The sequence below is a fragment of the Carcharhinus amblyrhynchos genome, chromosome 11, assembly GCF_965287045.1.
Source record: "Carcharhinus amblyrhynchos chromosome 11, sCarAmb.v2.hapA, whole genome shotgun sequence".
Lineage (NCBI taxonomy): Eukaryota > Metazoa > Chordata > Chondrichthyes > Carcharhiniformes > Carcharhinidae > Carcharhinus > Carcharhinus amblyrhynchos.
Genome location: NC_137334.1, coordinates 38,461,757 through 38,485,802, shown reverse-complemented (window position 1 = coordinate 38,485,802; position 24,046 = coordinate 38,461,757). Strand labels below are relative to the sequence as shown.

The following is a 24,046-nucleotide window of genomic DNA, read 5'->3' as shown; positions in this document are numbered from 1 at the left end:
AGTGTCAGAATGCATCCAACCTGGTGCTGCCATAGGGGCTTTCAGGACTATGTGAGGATTGGTGCTGTGCACATTTGGAGCTTCAGTGTGTTTCTTTTTGCTCTCCTTTACAGATCCCTGCAGTCCAGACTCCAGGCCTCAGCCACTCTGAGAGATTGAAGATTCCACCTCTGGGCACAATGAGACCAGTGACCCAGAGAATGCACCTCAACCCTCACCTGCCTCTGCCGCATCCTCCACCAGCTCAGCTACACTCAACCAAGTCACAAAGAGGTTGAATTTAGAGTAGGGCCATATTCTAGTCAGCACAGCACAGATATGTCCCAGCAGCTGAAAGAGGCTATCAGAGGACTGCTGGAAATCAGGCCCTCGTCAACCCCACGTTGTTGGTGGGCCTTTGGTTGTGGTCACAAGAAGGCTGCTGGATATGTAGCAGAGGTTAAGGGAACATATGGCGGGGATGCCAGGAGTTAATCCTGTGCAGCTCTGCCTGGGCTATGGAGGAGTTCACACATGCCGTAAGTTGGTCCATATCTCAAGGATTTGAGCACATGGCTTTATCTGTAGAGAAGATGGCGACTGCAATGGAGAATCAGCTAATATCAATATGCACATTGACTGTGCTCCATCTCTCTAGTCATTGGCTCCATGTAACATTGGCTAGGCAAGAGTGGGACAAGGCACCTTGACCTCCCTCTATATGTTACTTCTCCTCACCACCCTCTCCCCCCGGCCCTAGGGTGGGCACCTTTGCCATTGCCTCATTGCTCCAGCAGGCGTGGCTAAGGTGGTTGTCTCTGCACCTGTTTAGGAAACCCTCAATATCACACAGGTCTCAATGCCCAGATTCAAGGGGGTGAAGGTCAAAGTCATTGTAAACAATGGGTTGTTACACCCATCAGCTTGCCTTAAAAAAGCTGAAAGCTTAAAAAAGCTTAAGGTTTATGGGAATGCAAAGGTGACATGGTTGTTTTAATGAAATTCACTTTTGTCAGGTGTAAATATTGCACAATGCATCATTTCGATTTTATTCATGAGTGCCTTGCTCTCTGTTTCTGTGATTTGATCAGTCAGAGTCCTAACCGCAGTGACATGCTGCATGGTTAGTACTCATTGATTGCAGGGGAAGGTTAAAAATCTCCTTCACTGTGTAGGAGCTGATGTATTGTGTGTTGATGATTAGTCTTTATTTAATGTTCATGTGTATGTCCGTTTTGATATTTACTGGTTCATGCGACATAGAGAAACACATGGGCACTCTGTAACGTGCAGTGTCAAGAAGATTGCCTAGGATTATAGTGCATAGGGACAACTGAACTGCTTTATGTAAAGTCGGTGATGTGCAATGATGCAGCGCATTCTGAGATTTTGGTCATTAGATGCTATTTGATGTATGCCCACTGGCATATCAGTTGTCCTGGGTAATACTCATCATTAATGAATGTGTGTGTGTGTGTGACAGAAAACCACTCCCTTTGCCATTGTAGGGTGATAGAGGATGTAGGTTCAGAGGTAGCTGCTGGTAGGGATGCTGTCAGGGGTTGGTAGAAATGCCGAGTAGGCAAACCTTCTCCAGTAATGAGACAATGGTCATTTTAGTCCCGCAATCATGGGTTAATCATGTGTCTATGAGATTGCCCCTGGTAGCCCGTACCCCCAGTCCCCTCACCCCTGACTTGCCCTTGCCTGTTCCAACCTTCCTCGCATGGTATTATTCTCCTGCTCCCCTCACTTGCACCACACGGTTCAATAGGACACCTGAGACATAACCGCACAAAGCCCAAGGGTATACTCCAGCTTGCATCTGTGTAGACTTGATTACCTGTTAACACTTGCATTCCAATCATCAACTTGCAATTGAGTTTGTGTCTATATATGCCCTCTTTGTGAACTGAACTCTTTGCTCACCTGATGAAGGGGCAAAGCTCCGAAAGCTGGTGCTACCAAATAAACCTGTTGGATTTTAACTTGGTGTTGCAAGACTACTTATTATGAATATTGATGACATGCAAATGTATTACAAGTAGGAATCTGACACAAATAAGATGCTGTGGGATTCTGTGTGCTGCTGATCTCCCTCCAGACCCCTCCACAATGACCTCCTTCCTGCTCTTACTTATCTGTTGCCTGGGATCCAGTGATAAACCAAGGCCTTGGGTGGCTATTGCTCCAGCAGCAACCACTGCCTCCCCGGCAGCTCTGCTGTTCATCAGTGCTGCCAGCCCCTGATTGGTCTTCAACCCTCAGGAGGAGGGACTTCTGCCCAGAAAGCTCCTTTCAAGGGACAATGCCAGCTGCTGTCCTGTCGACTACCAGATTGACACATTCTACCTCTCTCCACCTGGAGATCGAGATCCCTATCACTGGCCCTTAATCTTGAAGGTAGGGCTTACTTTCAAAAATGTTAATATGAATATTGATAATGCGGAGTTGCCGGCGTTGGACGGGGTAAGCACAGTAAGAAGTCTCACAACACCAAGTTAAAGTCCAACAGATTTATTTGGTAGCATGAGCTTTCGGAGCGCTGCCCCCTTCAAGAGATGAGTGAAGAGTTCAGTTCACAAACAGGGCATATATAGATAGAGACTCAATTACAAGATAATGGTTAGAATGGGAAACTTAACAGGTAATCAAATCTTTACAGATGCAGACAATGTGAGTGGAGAAACGGTTAAGCACAGATTAAAGAGATGCATATTGTCTCCAGCCAGGACAGTTAGTGAGATTTTGCAAACCCAGGCAAGTCGTGGGGTTACAGATAATGTGACATGAACCCAAAATCCAGGTTGATGCTGTCCTCATGTGTGTGGAACTTTGGACGGCCTCAACCGGGATCTTGGGTTCATGTCACATTATCTGTAACCCCACGACTTGCCTGGGTTTGCAAAATCTCACTAACTGTCCTGGCTTGAGACAATTTACACCTCTTTTACCTGTGTTTAACCCTTTCTCCACTCACGTTATCTACACTTGTGAAGACTTGATTACCTGTTAAGACTCGCATTCCAACCATTATCTTGGAATTGAGTTTGTGTCTATATATGCCCTGTTTGTGAACTGAACTCTTTGCTCACTTGATGAAGGGGCAAAGCTCCGAAAGCTTGTGCTGCCAAATAAACCTGTTGGATTTTAACTTGGTGTTGTGAGGCTACTTATTATGAATATTGATGACATGGAAATGTATTACAAGTAGGAATCTGACACAGAATAGTGTGAGACATGCTGTCAATTTAATTTTTCATTCTGAAACCACTGTCGTGATTTGAATATTTCAGACCCATCAAATTAACTCACCCATCTGCCAAGTCACTCACTCTCAGAGTGTTCATTAAATTCTGCCATGACTCTTAACTAGAATTTTGCAGAGATGGCAAAGGTCTCAGTTGTTGTCAGGGGCCCCACATACCTCTGTTAGGGAAGACCTGCTGTATCTTTTCCCACCCAGGTACTTGGCAGGCCAGTGAAGGACTGTCTCCTGGGATCAAGGATCCTGGGGGCAGAAATCATGTCCGTTGAGAACTGCTGCTGTAGGTAAGGTCCACCTGAGGCCTAGGATTGCCACCGAATCCCAGGCCAGGGAGGTATGAGGGCTGGAACTGGGGAGTCATGGTGGGGGTTGTGAAGAGGGATGAGGGGATTCAACAGCAATGGCAGCAGGATGGGTCCTAGTGGGCCCTGTCAGATATAATGTCCATTCCAGATACAGGGTGCCCGCAATGAGGCAGTTTGAACAAAGGACACGTTCTCCAGCTCCTAGGAACCCTACAAGAAGTGTTGGTCATGCTCCCCGTGTCATGACTCCCTTGCCTACTGGGTTAATACAAGTGGTGGCGAGGTGAGGCCCTTCAGTGGGCATCAACTGATGTGTCGTTAGCCTGCACCATCAGAATGGCACTGCCAGTGGCACTCTGCTTCCTCTCAGGCTGATGTAGAGATCATGGAGGCTGAAAGATCATTAGTGTATCAACCGATCCTTGTAGAGCAGCATGGTTTTATATTTGTTTCATCCAACAGCAGCATGACATGGCTGTCCATTCTCAGTGAACTACAGCATCTTCTTCAGCTGGGGCTCACTGACTGTAGCCACATGACATGCCACAGCCTATCCTGTGGTTGAGTAAGTGAGGATATATCTTGCGATTGCGTAACAATGGGTTTACAGTGATGTTGTCGCTTTGATGTTGGTTGTTGTAACTTGAATATGTGTCCTGCTGAATGTTTCACTGAACACTCGTTCCTGAGTGACAACATAATGTAAAAAGGAATGAATTATTGTTAACCAGAATGAGTTGAACAGTTAAGAATTGTGTCAAATAATGATTTGTACGTAATTAGAAAGACTACATTGTGTGCACGAATGATTCAGCTGGGAAGACAATTGGCTTCAAATTGCTGATGTTTTATAATCTTGGTCACAGAGGTACAGAATGTGATTACAGTAGTAGCATTTACTTTACACAGCCTGAATCATCAAACCATTACCCATTTTAGTGAAACTAGTAAACTCCTGTCTGAGCTGCTGACCTGCAATGACCTCAGCAGGAAGTATCTTTGAGTTGTGAACATCAGCCAACTTCTCCTGAGCAGCTCTGACTTAGAATCCCTACAGTACAGAAAGAGGCTATTCGGTCCATCGAGTCTGCACCGACCACAATCCCACCCAGGCCCTACCCCTATACCCTTACATGTTCACTCACTAATCCCTCTAACCTGTGCATTTCAGGACACTAAGGGCAATTTTAGCATAGCCAATCAACCTAACCCACACATCTTTGGACTGTGGGAGGAAACCGGAGCACCCAGAGGAAACCCACGCAGACACAAGGAAAATGTGCAGTCTCCACACAGGTAGTGACCTAAGCTGGGAATTGAACCCATGCCCCTGGAGCTGTGAAGCAGCAGTGCTAACCACTGTGCTATTGTGCTGCTCTGTCCTTCGACAGCAGTAGGCCTATAAATTAACCTTTAAGGATTTTTATCACTATTATCACCATCAGTTCAGTAACCATCTTGCCCCGTGCTTAGGAATTGACCCACTGACTGGAACCTATGGTTACTTCTTATTCTATCACACTGCTGCTCCCTGACCCCTTCTTATCAATTCTGCCAATATCATTCATGAGAACAAAAACAGCTCTGATGAAGGGTTATCCAGACTCGAAACATTGGCTCTATTCTCTCTCCACAGACGCTGTCGGACCTGTTGAGATTCTCCAGCATTTTCTGTTTTTGTTCCAGATTTCAACATAGGCAGTATTTTGCTTTCATTCACAAGGATCTGTTGCTGACTGTACATTTACCAAACAATTCACATTTGCTCAAATTAAAAAATGATTTCTTGGCAAAATGGCTGACACCAAATTGCAGTGAGGGTCACATGATTGAGTCAGACCTGTTGTCCTTGATTAATGGTTTTATCTCCATGACGATTGGCAACTTCTTATCAGCAAGTACTCTTTGCTTAAATGCATCATGAAGGGAAGTAAACCTAACAGTCCATATTTATCTCCTCTTTAAAGTCCATCTGCTCAAAAAGCTTATATGGTCTTAACACTGTTACTTTTTTTTCAAAATAAAACAAAGCTGGCGGTAGGATTAACTGCAAATCCTGTGGGATTCTGCTATTTCTGTGGGAACTCAATAAATCCTGTGAGAATATGTTTGTGAAACCGATTTTTAGTTATGGATTGCCCTGCCTTCAGCAAATAATGCGGCAGCTTGTGTTTCTTAGCACTACCATTTATACTTTCAATCTCAGCTCATCTTTCCAGGCTAAAAGCCATTAGAAAGCACACTTTCTGCTTCACTGCTTCCTATAATCTGCACCTAAACTGAAAGCAAAAAGGCACATCAATGACCAGATGATCCCGATTGCATTTTTTCCTGGAGCCCCGTTGAATTATCTCCGTCTACTATAACCAGAGGTCATATTTGTGCACTTTATTTATTTATTTCATTAGCATGGGACAGTCTGGGCACTGATCTGATTTAATGTCCGTAGAGAACTGGGCTGAAGTGCCCAGTATCATCATCGGAGAGAAGCAACGCATCTGCTGAGCTTCATTTGAACTCAGGCACCCGAGGTTAAAAAGCAAAATGCTCACGTCACTTAGCCCATGGCATGGGGGGGGCGGGGAGGCGCATCATGAAGAAGCGAACAAGACAGCAGGAAAATTTTGCTTTGAAAATAGGTTTTCTTTCTAATGGAAGTGGCATTGTTAAAGAGGTAGAATGTGCCCTTCATTGTGGGAGCATTAATCTACGTCTCTGGGGGGCTAAACGTGGCATTTTGTGCACAGATGTGCCACTGCAATTTTAGACACCCACGGGTTACAATGAATTGAGTCCACCATCACTGCCATCTCTCCGCCATCTGTTCAAGTGGATAACTTTCACACTGTCTGGAGTTTTAAATTCAAATGATTCACTCCAGATCATTCAATGAAACACCTGACACGGACGCTGCCACTAGCGTTATGGTTATTCCCTGAAGAAGTTCACGGAAAGTCTTCCTGTTCGAAAGCTAACTAACATGTGTTTGTTCAACTTATTGTAGAGAAGGCTGATGTCTGCCTTATTAATTAACTCATTAAAATAGCAGTGAGCGTGTTCCACATCTGTGACAGAATTTCATGGCAGCTAAGCTTGACATTAGAGCTATGGCATCAATAAATTCCACTGTTAATAATCTTCAGCGGGTTATCTGACGGATAGCAGTGTGACTGGGAATTTCTAGTCTGATATATTTTGTCATGTTGATGTTTCTAAATCTGCAGTGAGATTCTGTTAGCCTGGCCTGTGTTCAATTGCCCAGAGCATATGAAACATCTGAAATGTATTACAGATACATGTGAAAGAATTAACATAGGCACTGCAGCCTTTCTTGGACCTCAGTGAAATAGTAAGATGCAGAGTTGTTGATCTATGTGATTTATTAAATTCTGACTGCCATCCAATTCCATTTCAAACTGTCAGTAAAAGAAAGGTTTCTCCTGTTACGAAAGCCAGTGTACAAACTGAGACTTACTAGAAAAAAGGGCAAATTCATTGGATTTCATCTTTGACATTGTGTGTGTGTGTGTGAGGGGAGGGTGCAGGGGGATGTTGACCTGCTGAAGTGGGAAGAGACTGACAGGAATTGAGTTTTATCTGTTAGTATTAGTGGACGCTAATGTCACACTGAGTGTAAATGATCCAATTCAGTCAGTCTACAGCTTAACTCCAGGGCCTGACATCTCAGGGTACTATTTCTGCAGAAGCTTCCTGCTCTGCCACTATAACAACATCAGATGATTGGTGCAAACCTCAGAGAAATGGGGCAGGAGCTTGGGAAAACCCTCCCAGGATCACTGCCACTTACCCCTCGTTCCAATTGCTGCTTCTTAATGATGCCATTGGTTTTCCACAGCCACTGTTGCATAAAACAAAACATGATGATGTCCCTCAGCGTCTGTGGAAAGAGAAACCGTAGTTAATATTTCAGATCAGTAATCTTGCCACAGAGCTGTTTGAAATGAACAGCTCCTAAGCAAATACAGACCAGGGAAAATGTGGGAGTGGGCTGCAGGTCTGCGAGGAGGGGACGAAATGCATTTAAAAAAACAGAACATTCTAAAAATGCTCGCCAGGTCAGGCAACATCAGTGGAGAAAGAAACAGTTAAACCCTTCAGGCGGAGATCTGCAATAGTCTGGTGGGCAAAAGGGACGAGGATGCAAGCCAAGGGGAAAGGGAGAGTCAAATCTTTTTGGAAAAATTTTTCGATCTTTTCTCAAAGTGTCAATTCGGGCGGGTAAAATGGTCTGCAGTCCATCGACTGTGCTGTGGTGGTGGGGGTGGGGAGGGGAGGACTTTGTGTCTGTGGCGGGTGGGGCTCTGTGTCTGTGGTTCCGTATCCCAGCAGTGATGCCATGACATTTGGGACTTGCCTTCTGTTTTTTGCCCCCCAGTGTGTTTTTAAAGTTGGTGTGGGGACGGGGTGGGAGGAAGGGAAGCCGGCAGCTCAGGCTGCAAAACTGCCCTTCCCGCCCAAACTCACACTTTGAAACAAAAATCCAAATACTCCATCCAAAAGATTTGACAGAAAAGTAGAAATGGTCCCAGCAGAACGGTAGAGGAGAAGGGAAGCATGGAAAATCTGACAAAGTGGAGAGGTTTGGTGTGGTCATGCAACACAGGGCCCAATTTTACCATTCCGCTGAGCCTGCGAAAACTTGGTAAAGTTGGGTGTTTGGCGATTATCGCGATCTGCGCCCAAGTCCACGCTGATGCTCACTTTACCAAGGTCCGAAAATGGCTGCGATCCAAACCCCGTCCAAAATAGACACAATAGCAATTTAAATGCATTTGCATGTATTTAAATTGAATTAACGGGCTGCATGCCCAACTTTGCCAGCAGTTCCCTCTTTCCCATCGCGTTTGCGCATCCAGATTCAGCGTGAAACAGGCATGCTCGAGAGAAGGTCCGTTTCGGGCGCTGCAGCTTCTGAAGAGGTAAGTTCAGAGCTTCCAACGGCTCTCTGACTCAGACTGATGGTGGGGGAGGGGGAAGGGAGGCGGGCCAGGTGAAGGGGGGATGGAAGGAGGGAGGCCCGATTATTCTTTGTTGGGGGGAGGAGGCTAGATCATTCTCTGGTGGGGGGGAGGGAGGAGGGAGGCCGAATCACTTTCTGGTGGCGGGGAGGGAGGCCAGATGGATCTCTGGGGGTAAGGGAGACCAGATTGATCTCTGGTAGCGGGAGAGCGGGGGGGGGGAGTTCCGCTGCCACTCTGCAGGAAATCAGTTGGGGGGGGTGGGGGGCAGGGAGGGTCTGCTGGCACTCTGTGGGTGATCGGTTTAGGGGGCAGGGGGGTGTCCACTACAACTCTGCAGGTGATCAGTGGGAGGGGTGTAGGGAGGATCCGCTGCAACTCTGTGGGTGATTGGTGGGGAGGGCAAGGGGAACCGCTGCCAATCTGCGGGTGATTGGTGGGGAGGGCAAGGGGAACCGCTGCCAATCTGCGGGTGATTGGTGGGGAGGGCAAGGGGAACCGCTGCCAATCTGCGGGTGATTGGTGTGGGGGGCCGGGGGGTCCGCTGCAACTCTGCGGGCAATCAGTGGAAGAAAAGGCAATTGGGCTGGGTAGTGGGGGGTGTGGGTGGATAAGGGGGACAGTTAAGTTGTGAGGATGGGGTGATATCTGTGGGGACTATCGCTCCCACTTTTTGCTCCCAGACTGCTTTATCCACTTCTTGCGGCTCGGGAGCGATGTGACAGGCATGTTTTTCAAAATTTCTTTTCACTGCGCGTGCACAGCTCAAAGCTCCAGTCAGAGCTGCCGTGTTTCAAGCCAATATGCCCTCCCCATACCACGATTCGGACTCACAATTTTTTTCAGGCTGAGTGTGTATGGGGGCACCGGAGAACAGGTTTCCAAAGTCAGATCTGAATTGCGCCCAAATTCAGCACTTAGAATGAAAATGGTACAATCGGGCCCATGGTGTAAGAAAGGTAGGTAGACTCTAGGGATGTGGCCCACTCCACTGACTGCTTACTAATTCACTGAATCAGAATCACAGAATACTACAGTGTGGAAGAGGTCCTCTGCCCCATCGAGTCTGCACCAACGTATGAAATCTCCTGATCTGCCCACCTTATCCCACTTGCCAGCACCTGCCCGTATTCTTGAATATTATGATGTTGCCAAATACTCATCCAGGTATTTTTTAAAGGATGTGAGGCATCCGGGCAGTGCATTCCAGACCATCCTCTGGGTTTTTCCTCAAATCCCCCCAAACCTCCCACTCCTTACTTTTAACTTGTTTCCCCTCGTAACTGAACTTTCAACTAAGGGGAGCAGCTGCTCCTTATCCACCCTGTCCATGCCCCTCAATCTTCAGCACAATCGGGTAACCCCTCAGTCTTCTCTGCGCCAACAAAAACAACACAAGCCTATCCAACCTTTCTTTATAACTTAAATGTTTCATCCCAGGCAGCATCCTGGTGAATCTCTTCTGCACCCCCTCCAGTGCGATCACATCCTTCCCATAATGTGGTGTCCAGAACTGAACACAATAGTCCAACTGTGGCCTCACCAAAGTTCTATACAACTCCATCATGACCTTTTTGCTTTTGTAATCTGTATCCTGCTTGATAAAGATGAGTGTGCCATAATTGGGAATGGTAATATCAGCACACGCCAGCCAGGTAATCACTGCTTCAACTGGTCGCAACAGTCAAAGTAATTAATTGGCTGTCAAACATAGTCTTCGTTCTGAGGATTGGTTAGGCACTAGATGAATGCAAGTTCTCACTTTAATAAACTTACGATTGTGAGAGGTGAAGAAGTTGTCAGAAAGAGAAATTACTGGGGACTGGATACACAATAACCATTTCTGAATTCAGCTTTTCTTCTACAGATTTCTGCTTTTTAATTGTCTATGTTGATGTTTTGTGGTGACAACTTCAATGCCACAGTTCATAATTTTCTTTATTGATGTTACTGGATGAGCTATAAAGGTTTGTAAGCATTTTATCAATTCTCAGAAGCGTCGCTAAGTGCTTCATGTTCAATGGATGAACTTGAATTGCAGTGTGTATTGTTACCTGAGAAAATTCAACATCCATCGTGAACTCAGCAAAATGCCACAAGGAACAATGAGGTGAACATTGCATTAGTCACCAGACCTCTCTAGCTGGTGACATGGGCTCTTTAACATTCAATTGTCTGGTAGAATGGGTGGCTGGGTCACTGTATAATACCTTCTCTAAAAAAGTGTGCGCAAGACAGTGCAGAATTCCCACAATACTGGTCTGTCAGCCTGGATTACGTGCTGAAAGTTCTGAAATAGCATTTGACTCTCCAGGCTCTTTATTCAGTGGTGGAAACACTATCAACTGACACACATAATAGTCAAAGCAAATAAAAATTCTGCCACATACTGTATCTCTTAATGAAGTTGGGAGGTCAGACTTGGCTGCTTTCATTTTCCAGTGTTGGTAGGGTATATTTATGTATTCAATGTTATAATGTTCACCACTTATAGCTTCCTTGTGACCTGTATAATATGCACTAACAGGATGGAGGACATCTTCACATTCTCTACAGAGCAATTAGTAGGCGGCGATGTGTGATATATTTGAAACTAGAAAGCGGAATGGAATTCACACATTTACTGCGAAAACAAGGCTAGTGTGATAAAGTTGACTTGTAACTGCAGTACACTGACACATTGTTCCACTGGGATCCAATTAAGCTGTCACTGTGCAGCCAGTTTATTTGTTTTGCAGCAGTATTGTGACATTCAGGTTTTATGCAATGCTGTATTTTTGTCAAAAACTGTGGCCTGAAAATGTAATTAATTGAGACAATAAATACAAATGAAGGAATTCTAAATGTAAATAGTGGAGCATCTAATACTTCAACCGACTTACATTTATAGATCCCCTTGAGTGTAATGTAACTTTGTGGAATTATAAATCAAAGTAGGACACCGAGACATGCGAGGAGATTTAGAGCTGGAACTTGGGGTCACTGGCCAGGCAGAAGTGTATTCTACTCACTGCGTTTTTTTAAAAGAATATTTTTATTGGAAATTTTCAATAAAATTTACCACAAAGTGCCACAAATCCCCAAAATCTAGTACAGCAGAGTAATCATCATTCCACATAAATATACACAAGAGACCAGTGAATATTCATACAAATTGTTCCAATTATTGATAATTGCAATCAGTGCAGTCAGCTTCTCCTCTCATATGGATAAAGATAGCATACTAGGAGGAGTGGGGGAATTTCAGCATAGTAAGAAATCTCACAACACCAGGTTAAAGCCCAACAGGTTTATTTGGTAGCAAACTCCACTAGCTTTTGGAACTCCCCACTCCCGAAGGAGCAGTGCTCCGAAAGCTAGTGGCGTTTGCTACCACATAAACCTGGTGTTGTGAGGCTTCTTACTGTGTTTACCCCAGTCCAATGCCGACATCTCCACATCAGGAATTTCAGGATAACAGGAGACAATCATGAGCGCATGGTCCCATTGTGCACACTCTCCTCCACAGGATAACAAAGACAGAACTGTACGATATACAGAATCCCTTGTAAGGCATATACAAATTCCAACCGAAGCCCACCCCAGCATCCGAGGAGCTCCAAGCAATGAAAGAATGACCCAGAAAAAGGGGAACCATGGAGCATCACCATCGCTACAGGATGTGATGTGGCAGCATTCGCTGTCATACACAGGAATCAGTAAGCCAAGGGCTTGCACACCTTGCCTAGGCTCACAATGCTACAAACCTCCCCTCTCTCCAGGTTCCCAGAAAATTTAAAACATTTTTGCCAAGGAAATCCTCCTAACAAAGAGAAGAAGATTCGTTAAGACATTCTTCAACATGGTATCTTGAGAAGAGACATGACCCTTCCCCTCCCGACAAGATAAAGGGCGGGTATCTTGAGTCCCCTCTCTCTGCGGGAATGGAGCTGGGGGGGCCACTGGTGTCAGGAGGGTAAGCAAGGTAAATATGTGGGGTTATGGGAATAGGACCTGGGTGGGATTGTTGGAGGTCAGGCTCGATGGGCTGAATGGCATCCTTCTGCACTGTCAGGATTCTATGATAATCTCAAGGGAACAAAGTTCAGGATTAATGATGAACTGCGGGATAATATAACCATCCACTGAGCTTGAAAAGGCCAAAGGCGTGACAGGATCATCAATCAATATCCAGAATCCATTCAGAGTTTCACTGAAGCCTGGGCACCTCCGCCATGTTGACATCCTGACACTCAACAATGAAAAGCCAAGGCCCTGACGCGTGGTAAAGACCCTAGCCATTCAGCCGCCTCCAAGTCTACTCAATGAACACCAAACACAAGGCAATCTGAGATTTGTGGTCGGAATGCTGCAAATCGAAGTTGAAATGCCCTTCCCTCAAACCGAGCTTGTGGAAACATGACAGCTAATTCATTGATTCAGCCGGGAATTCATCCTCAGCATCCATCTGGAGACCGGGTGTGCGGATACTCCTTCCCCAGCCCTATCTCCTGAGTTATCCAGGATGTACAACGTACCAAGAGATTGGTAACCAAAAGCTACCAAGGCTTCTAAGAACTGAGGTGAGTGTTCACTGAGGAACCTGTGCCCTCCATTGACAGGATTCTCTACTCTGCTTCATCCATTCTCTTTTGGACAGGACGTAGTTTATCAATCTGAGCACCAGAAATCTGTGCCAGGGAGCCAAGACCATTGTCCATGACTTCACTCATAATGGTGGCCATCTTCTCGATGCCAACAGCATCACCAAAGCCAAACGATCACTATGAACTGTTGCCCTCTCGGCTGTCCACGACCGCCTCAATCAAACAAGAATTTTCTTGACTTACCTCTGCTCCATTTTGGCAAAATTTAGCCAGGATCTTCCAGGATCATAGCACTTATTATACATATCAAAATCAGATAATTATGAGTTGTGCATTAGGGTGAAAAATGAAGTAAGAGACAAATATCGCTAGAACTCACAAAATCGCAATTGTTCCCCTGCTTATGTCATGTGACTCTAGCCCACTGACTGCCACTCTGAATGGCACGCTGTTAAGAAAAATCCTGCCCCTGATGTTTCTGAACCAGGCTAATATTCCAGGATCAATGTCATTTGCAATTCTGGGCAGACAGGATTGGGGAGGGGGGTTATTTCGATTGTCTGTGTCTGGCCTTGGAGATTTATTACATATAATATGATCAATGGTTTTCAGATGACTAAAAAACAGTTGCATATTTCTTTAAAAAAATAGTCTGCGCTGTTCAATTGTGAGTCCTGAGGTTGAATGCACAGACAATTGAAGTCTTGAATATTTAAATCCTGTTCCTCGGATAGCAAATTGAAAGCCAGGAACGTGGCGATATCCCTTGTGTTTGGTTTTGCTAAGGTATGAAGTAGAAAGGCATCTATTTTATAACGTAATCCTATCATTGCGTGTGTGTGTGTGTGTGTTATATTACATACGTTTGCCAAAATTTGGATGAGCATCCAACATCACTTCTGGCAGAAAGTGGCAGAAGTGGCAAGGGCAAGTCAGGAACTATGCCGCAACTTCCGCAGAATTTTCAACCATGTATCACTTCATTTGCACCAGGAAGATAGCATAATTCAACACACAATTTCTGCTCAGTACCTCTGCTGCAGGTCTGACTGTGTGCATACACACAGTAAGAAGTCTGACAACACCAGACATCTCCTCATCATGTATACACACACACAGACACGCACGCACACACAGACACGTGCACAGACACACATGCACAGTCACACAGTTACACACACTTACACACAGATACACACACACACACAAACACAAACTCAAAGGGCCTGATTTTGCCATTGTGTCCAAACGGGGGCGAAAATGTGGTAAAGTCGGGTGTGAGGCCATTAATGCGACCTGTGCCCGTGCAGATAGCCACTTTACCGAGGCCCAAGAATGGCGGCGATCCGATTCGTGCCCGAAATGGGCGCTACACGATGGTAAAATTGGACCCTTTGAGTTTGTGTTTGTTTGTATGTGTGTGGGTGTATACGTAAGTGTGTGACTGTGCATGTGTGACTGTGCATGTACATCTGCATTCATTTAAATTGAATGAATGAACTGCCCACCCAACTTTATCAGTATTTCCCCCTTTACCACTGCGTTCGCCGATCCGGAATCGCACCAAAATGGACATGCTAAATAAAAGTCTGTTTCGGGCGTTCCGGCTTCTGAAGAGACGAATTCAGAGCTTCCAACGGGTTTCTGACTCAGATTGGTGGTTGGGGGGAGGGAGGCAGGTCAGACCATTCTCTGGTGGTGGGGGGAGGGAGGAGAGAGGCCTGATTGTTGTCTGGTTGGGGGGGGGGGAGGTGGAGGAGGGCAGATCGTTGTCTGGTTGGGGGAGGGAGGAGCGAGGCAGGCCAGATTATTTTCTGGCGAGGGGGTTGGGGAGGGACGAGGAAGCAGGTCAGATGTACCTCTGAGGGTGGAGATGGGGAGGGGAGTGAGGCCAGATCATTCTCTGGGGTGGGGGGGGGAGAGGGTGAGAATGAGGCCAGGTTATTCTCTGGGGGGGGTAGGAATGAGGTCAGGTCAGTCTCTGGGAGGGAGGGGGAGGGATGTGAGGCTAGATTATTCTGGGGGTTGGGTGGAGGAGGGAGGCCAGATCATTCTCTGGGGGATGGGGAGGGTGAGGAAGGCCTGATCGCTCCCTGATTGGTTGGGAAGGGGAGGCCAGATAGCTGTCTGGTGGGGTGGCGCAGTGGCACCTGCCACTATACAGGCCATCGGTGGGGTGGGGGGAAAGGGGCAGGGAGTCACGATCAGTCTGGATGGCAGGGGTTGGGTGGATAAGGGGGACAGTGATGTCTGTAGGGGTCATTTCTCCTGCTTTTCACTCACAGGCCGCTTTCTCTGCTTTTTGCAGCCCGGGAGAGATCAGACATGGGTGCGCTTTTTCAAATTTTTTTCTAACTGCACATGCGCAGTTCAAAACTCTGATCATTTCGGGCATACTAAGCCCCACCCATAATGCAATTTAGACCCGCAATTTGTTTTCCAGACTAAATGTGTATGGGGGTGTCTGAAAGCAGATTTCCAAGTCAGATCTGAATTGTGCCCAGATTCAGCACTTAAAATGAAAATGGTAAAATCAGGCCCTAAGTATTTTGACATAGAACATAATGCAATAATTTTGTTTATACAAATCTGCAGATATTGTTTCTCCCAAATTATTTGACAACATATTTAATTAATTTTTTTAAACAAAACTGCCAAGGAAATGCCGTGTTTAGCATCAATGCTAAATCTAAGACTTCTGTTACATGCTATAGTGTTTGGAACACACAAACAGAACATCACAAAAATGTTTTCCTTCAACTTCTACTTCGAAATTAGAGGATTATTCTACTGAGCAGACTGTTCTCCTTGTTAAATTGCCTGCCTTTTTTGCCAATATTTAAAACTGAATTACATACGACAGTCTGAAGGAGTATTGAACAACTTTATTTGCCTGCTAAATTGCTAAGTAATCAAAAATCACATTTGTGTGTTCATTAGAAGGTCATGCCTCTATATCCTTCCTATTTTATGAATTTTTGAAAGGTGAATTTCAGTTTGTTCTTAGTGGGTTGCCAAGTAGATTTACAAACTGTTTTCCCAAGAACATCCCTAATGTAATATCATTTCTATTGATGGTGAAGATTGGGCAGGACTTTTCTAATTTGTATTGCATTGAGAAACTTGGACAAAAGAGACAAAACTCACTGTGCAAAACACCACCAATCTGGAAAATAGGCAAGGTGCAGACAATTCAAATCCAGTAAGAGTAGTCAGGTAATGCCTAGCTCAAAGTTTAAAAGTCTGGAAATTATATGAGTGAGAAAAGACCGGAGGAGGTGAAAAAGTTCCACTGCTTTGATTTTGAGTTTCTTGTCGATGTTCTTGTTTTCAGAAAATAATTTGAAGATGATTAGCAAATGATTTGATCTTTTTTGTTCATTCTCCAGGTTGAACTAAGATAGATGACGTTTCAGCCTTTTCCATTACTGCATGTCAGCTGGCTAACAATGCATCAGCCATGGCTCAGCTGGTAGCAGTCTCACCTCTGACTCAAAGGGCCGTGGGTTCAACTCACTCTGTAGGGGCCAGGGTAGGGGCGTACAATTTTATTCTGAGAGGATGAGTAGGTTTGACAGCAGGTGGCTGCTTAGGAAGGTTAATATTGACAGCGTGTTGGGAAGTCAATAACAACCCATTCACTTCTGCCTTTAACTTCAACATGTTTAGCTTTACTCAGGGAACCTCTTCAGCTGAGGCTCAATGAAACTGTAATGTGTAAAAAGGCAATCAGCAGCTGTTTTATCTTTGATTTTTAAATTTATATCTGTGTGCACAGATTTCACAGGCTGGCTGGAGCTGACCAGTGAAAACAAGGTGAAAGGTTAGCAGGAACTGAGGGGCTGAACAAACAGCAGACACAAAGTTTTACAAGTGCCCAAAACTTACACCTGCTCCCTTATCTGAGTGAAAGATTTTTTTTCTTACAGCAGGACGTCATTTCTAGTCCTTTGGAATCTTGTACACTTGATCTGCACTTTCCATCTGTCAAACATCTGTGCAATACGTGCACCGCTTATGGAGCTTTCTCTTTGATTTGATTTATTATTGTCACATGTATTAACATACAGTGAAAAGTATTGTTTCTTGCGCGTTATACCGATAAAGCATATTGGATATAGAGAAGGAAATGAGAGAGTGCAGAATGTAATGTTACAATCATAGCTAGGGTGCAGAGAAAGATCAGCTTAAAGATGGTAGGATTTCTCTTGGATCTCAGCTGAGGACTGAGATGAACAGAAGCAGCAGCAACACCAGCAGCAAGAGCAGTAACATCTTTCTCCTCATTCACAAGCCATTCCCAGAGGGGATGAGCACAGAGCTCCAGTTCACAGGAGTCAACATTCCAAAATAGAGGCATTTCTTTTGATGCCAACCAAATAAACTAAATTAAACAAAATCAGGGACAAAACAAGCAGGGCAGTCCTCTAAAAGAAGGAAACCGCACATAACAAAAAAAAAAGCAGAAAGGAAACTTAAAACGTTAAATCAGTGGCTGTGTTTCTTGTACATGTCTGACACCAGTACGTCAGGAGGTTCTGGGTATTATACCACATGGTCATTGACCTTTGCAGTCTCCTGGAAGAAGGCTTCCTGTGAAATGGACTGAATATGATATGGAGATGCTGGCATTGGACTGCAGTAAGCACAGTAAGAAGTCTCACAATACCAGATTAAATTCCTGCAGGTTTATTTGGTAGCACAAGCTTTCAGAGTGTCGCTCCTAAGAATTTAGCCTCTCTAAATTCTTTACATCTTGAAGCAGTGCTATCAGTTAGCTTCTTAGAGATGTTGGCTACCCTTTGGAAATTGTGTTGATGACACCCATTAGGAACCATGATTCCCAGGAGAGACAATCAAAGACACCTTAGTTAGACCATGAGAGCTGAAACCAGGCAAGCAGTGGGAAGCAGAAGATTCACTTTAGCCTGGATGGATCTGAAAGCAACCATTGGTCTGTGTATTGCTGCACGCTACACAATGTAACAAAATGCAAAGTCATATTTTCCCGTTGAATCTTTTGATTTATTATTATTTCATTGTTTCACACAATACTACAGGAATATATATATATATAGGTTAAGCTTCATCTGCAGCAATCAACAAGACTTGACTCAAGTCTAACTGATGGAATTCAGCACATATCAGGGCTGTTTTAAGAGCTAGAATGAAGAGCATCTTTTAGACTGAGATGTTAGACCAAGGTCTTGTCTAGGTGGATGTTAGAGATCCTATGGCACTATTTTGAAGAATAGCAGGAAAATTATCCTTGGTATCCTAGCAAATACTTATCCCTCAGGCAACATCAAAACATGGAATTATTTGGCCATCATCTGCTTTTAGGAACTTGTAGTATTTGCTGTGTTTCCTACGTTAAAATAGTGACAACATTTCAAAGTATTTCACTGTTTGTAAGATGATTTGGGACATCCTGAGGTCCCGAAAGCAGCGATATAAGTACAAGTATTTTTCTAATGTATCATACCATTATCACAGCAGATCATTGGCATGAAGTTTGTGTTTCCATTTTCTATTAAAACGTTGCTGAAGCATTAGTGCTTTTGGGCTGTTGTTTGATGCATTAAAACACTTTGGCTGAAGTTTTAGCTGGATCACTCCTGAACTTCATTCGATGGCTTGTAAAGCAGAAATTGACTTCAACATCACTTGATTTGATAACAGTTGGAAAGAAAGAAATAAATCTGAAGAAATTTCTTTGAGGTTGTAATTGAAGCTTCAAAACTTTTGGTGAAATAAATGTTGTTTGACCTACATGCTGATTTAGTATTTAGTTTGCCTGAATATAAAGCAAGACAACTCAGTGCATTCCACAGAAGTCTAATTCATTTTATTGTTTTCCTTACAGCTCCACCAAAGATTCAGGTTTAGAAGAACAAGTAATTCTGTAGCTAGGGACCTTCGTTCATCTTTGCATTTGACAATAAATATTTCTAGCTGTATTCTAACTTCTTACCTGGGTTTTCACCTCCATGCTGAGGTTGAGCTTAAAATTGAGTTGAATGATTCTTTGATGGGGCAGTACAGTAGCGCAGTGGTTAGCACTGCTCCAGGGACCCGGTTTCGATTTTGGCCTCAGGTGACTGTACAGAGTTTGCACGTTCTCCCCGTGTCTACGTGGGTTTCCTCCTGGTGCTCTGGTTTCCTCCCACAATCCAAGGATGTACAGGTTAGGATTGACCATACTAAATTGAACCCTTTGAGCCTCAAGATGTGTAGGTTAGATGGATTGGCCATGGGAAATTTGTAGGGTTACAGGGAGAGGGCGGGGGAGAGGGCCTGGGTACGATACCTGGTATTGGTAAGAGAGGCAGTGGGCCAAATATCCTTTTAGGCATTGTAGGGATTCCATAAAAATTTCAATTGAATGTTCGATATACCTGTTGACAATTTCTTCTTCAGTCACTTTCCTTACATGATGTTATTTTTGGTTCCATTTATGCTTATCATCTTTTTTTGAAAAAGGAAAATTGGTTGAAGTAACTAGGGAAATGTTGTAACAGCAATTGCTGTAGTTTCTATTGGAAAGTATACCTAATAGTCAACAATTGAAATAATTATACACCCACTTTAATACAATGCCAGCATTTTTATCAGTGCTATTATTTAAATATCCAAATCTAATTTTCTTTTGGTTGGTTCATGGGATGCAGGCTTTGTTAGCTAGATCATCACTTATTGCCTATCACTAATTGCTCTTGAGAAGGGGGTGGTGAACATTCTTCTTGAACCTATGCAGTCCATGTGCTGTAGGAACACCCAGAGGGTTGTTAGAAATCGAGTTCCAGGATTTTGACCCAGCAACAGTGAAGGAATGGCAGTATAGTTCCAAGTCAGGATGGCATGTTTTAGAGGGGAACTTGAAGGTGAAAGTCCTCCCTTATGTCTGCTGTCCATGCCCTTCCAGGTGTTAGAGATTGTGGATTTGGAATGTGCTGTTGAAGGACTGTCAGTGAGTTGCTGCAGTGAATCCTGCAGATGGTACACACTGCTACCACCGTGTGTCGACGATGGAGAGAATGACTGTTGAAGGTGGTGGATGGAGTACCAATTTAGTGGTCTGTTTTGTCCTGGATGGTATTGAACTTCCTGAGTGTTGCTGGAGCTGCACTCATTCGGGCAAGTGGAGAGTATTCCATTGCACTCCTCGCTTGTGCCTTGTCAATGGTAGTTAGTCTTTGGGGAGTCAGGGTGTGAGTTACCTGACACAAAATTCCTAGCCCCTGGTCTGCTCTTGTTGCCATAGTATTTATATGGCTAGTTCAGTTCAGTTTCATGTCAATGGTCATCCAAAAAGATATCAATAGTGGGGGATTCTGTGCTGGTAATGCTGCTAAATGTCAAAGGGAGATGATTGGATGATGCTCATTGCCTGGCATGTGTGTGAGTTTTACTTGCTGTTTATAAGCCCTAATCTGCATATTGTTCAAGTCTTGCTGCATATAGACACAGACTGCTTCCGTATTTGTAATTGAACATGTAATTTTGGGGATTTACCTGCATGTTAACTTGGTTCAGGAATGAAAATTTACAAGGCTGCTTTGAACCAAGCAACTGTTTATAGACATTGGGTGAGATTCTCTGGTTTCCCTGGCAATGGGAAGCAGCATGCCATTCACGGGGTTCTCTGGTCCCGCCACTGTCAATGGCATTTCCCATTAATGTCACCTCTCACCGCTGGGAAACCTGTGGGAGGGGGTGTAGGGCCAGAGAATCCCATTGGCATGAACGGCCAGAGAATTCATAGAATCATAGTATCCTTACTGTGCAGAAGAAGACCATTTGGCCCATCGAGTCTGCACCGACTGCAATCTGACCCAGGCCCTATTCCTGTAACCCCACACACTTACTCTGCTAACACCCCGACACTAGGGTCAATTTAGCATGTCCAATCACCCTAATTCCATATTTTTGGACTGTGGGAGGAAACCCATACAGACACGCGGAGAATGTGCAAACTCCACACAGCCAATGTTTTCTACTTAAGGTCAGAGATAAGGTTAATGAGATAATTGTACATATATTCTCTAACATCTTTCTGTGACAAAATTGATCATCATATATTTGATCAAGATATTTAAGTGGAGATGATGGGTGGGATTTTATAGCTCCCTCATCCTGAAACCATAAAATCCTGCCTGCAGTCAATGGATCTCCCCATTGCCCACCACTCGCCTGCTTCAATCCCCATGGTGGGCGGGGTGGTAAAATTCCAGCAGACATTGTGTAAAATAAAATGTACTCTTGCTTTGCCAATTTTTCTGGGGAAAGAGGCAGGGTGAAGGTGAATCTTATCCTTTTGAAAGGAAGGCATGTCTCTCATGCACTTCCACCTAATTGATATAGCAAAGTTGAGCGGCTTTGGATCAGGGCCCCTTATTCGCCTGGTTGAACAACAATGAAAAAGTAATTTGGATGAGCTCTCAGATGCACTATTTAGGACTGGTGAGCACTGCTGTGGATTTAGAGCTGCTCAAATTATGAGATACGCCTCATCCCACCACTAATGCCACCTTGAGTTAAAATCGATGCCTATGTCAACCAGTGTATCTTCCCCTCAACTGGTGCAGTGCCATAGGGATCAGAACTGGGGCCTCAACTATTTGCAATCTATATTAATAATTTAGAAGAGGATGAAATGCATTGTGGCTAAATTTACTGATGCTGCAAAGATATCCAGGAAAGCAAGTTGTGCAGAGGATACAGAACCTGCAAAAGAATATAGATAGGTTAAGTGAGTGGGCAAACAGAAGATGACGTATATTGTGGGAAAATGTGAGATTGTCCATTTTGGAAGAATGAAAAAGCAGATTATTATTTGAAGGGACAGGGACTGTAGAATGCTGCAGTGAAGAAGGATCTGGATGTCTTTGGACACAAATCATAAAAAGACAATGCGCAGGTACAGCAAGACAAAAACATGTTGTCCTATTGCAAGGAGGATAGGGAATAAAAGTTAAGAAGTCTTGTTACAGCTGTACAGGGCATTGATGAGCCTGTACTTAGAGTACTGTGTATGGTTTTGATCTCCTTATTTAAGAAGGTTTTACTTGCATTAGATGGAGACCAGAGAATGTTCACTAGAAAGATTCCTGTGATGATTGGGCTATCTTATAAGATAAAGTTGAGCAGGTTGGGTCTTTACTCATTGAAGTTCAGAAGAATGAAAGGTGAATCTATTGAAATGAATATGATTCTGAGCGTGCTTTACAGGGTGTCATAGAGAATCTTAGAATCCCTACAGGGCTGAAGGAGGCCATTCAGCCTATCAAGTCTGCACTGGATCGCCAACAGACATCCTCCCAGGCCCACCCCATTCCTATAATCCCACATATTTATCCCACTAATCCCTACAATCTGAGACACTAAGGCACAATTTAACATGACCAATCCGCTTAACTTGCACATCTTGGACTGTGGGGGGAAACCAGAGCACCCAGAGGAGAATGTGCAAACTCCACACAGTCATCCAAGACTGCAATCAAAACCGGGTCCTGGTGTTGTGAGGCAACAGTGCCACCGTGCCATCTGGTAGATATTGAAAGGCCTCTTCTGGAATACTGCATTCAGTGCTGGATGCCATACCTGAGAAAGATGTGAAGGTATTGAAGAGACTGTAAGGAGATTCACAAGAATAATTCCAGGAACAAAAAACTGTAGCTATGTACTTTGGAGAAATTAGGACTGTTTAAAAATAAAATGGAGGACTAGCCCACCACCTTCCTGTACACCGTCCGAGCTGTCCAGCATATTACAATGGGGTTTAAGGCGTTAGCCATCCTGTCTACTCTTAGGTCAATTGAGACCCTTAAGTCACCAATTAAAGATCACTAAAGGGCCTCTTTCCTCCTCTGTCACCATAATACATCAGGTTGGGGAAGGAAATTAATCAGCCTGCCACTTTCCAAACTCAGGGTAAAAGGTGAGAGGCAAGGGGGATATCTGCTCCGGGGGAATCACCTGTGGCCATCAGCCCGCCCTGCCCCCATCAGTCTCTAGATCATGACCCCCAATCCCCCCAACCCTCCAGCTCTTTCATCCTTATGCAATGGTTCTGAATCCCGCCCTGACCAAAAAGCCCAAATTTACCTCGCAGTCTGGCATTCATTAACCTCCTCAGGACTTGTGCTCTCAACAGTGGTCACAAACTGTGTTCTGGCACTGCTGGGACTACTCGGCTGCCAGTCGATGAGACCTGTTGGCAGTTCTTGAGGACAGGACTTCCTGTTCCTGAGGGGTAGAAGTCCCACTCTTACCTTGTTCCGGATGCCCTCAGAAAATTATCCCTTATAGAGTTTGCAATTGGCTATTCTAACATGGCAGGGCTATTTAACAGGGGCCGTACGTCCCACCCTTCCACACATTGCACCACTCACCATCATAAAAAATCACCCTTTGTTTCTCTTGGTTAATTTTAGTGAAGGATCTTGATTTAGATTTCAACTTTGGCCTTGCATTTTTATGGGTTCTGATGTGCAATTACTGTGCAACTTAATGAATCATCCTAAATAATTAGTTGTTGGCTATTTAGTGTTCAATAATTGTTTTTCAAAAGTGAAACTAATCTCGATTTTATTAATGGTCCTTCACAGTGTGAAACCTGCATTTCATTTACATATACTTAGTAGAGCCCAGAAAGCTGCTTTGTGCTGAACAATCTGATTAACTGGCTGGGATGGGTTAGTTCATAATAGTGTTTTATGCTTTGCGTAGACAACAACAACACATCATGCATCTATGTCTAGAAAACGTAGTTGCAGGTGGGCAAATGCTAAGGCAAGAGAATGCCTTCAAGAACTGACAGAGACTGCAAATTAGCTCCACATTGTAACTCAGCAGTCAGCTACTGATGATAAGTGGGAGCACACAACTCCTCTTGGAATACGTTATCGGTGACCTGATGACTGCGTA

The 24,046-nt window shown here is 44.4% G+C and overlaps 1 protein-coding gene across 3 annotated transcripts in view; it reads left to right on the top strand.

Moving 5' to 3' along the window:
- ppp1r1c (protein phosphatase 1, regulatory (inhibitor) subunit 1C) overlaps nucleotides 1-24,046 on the top strand; it is a 115,701-nt gene that overhangs the window by 23,411 nt on the left and 68,244 nt on the right. The window lies entirely within an intron of this gene.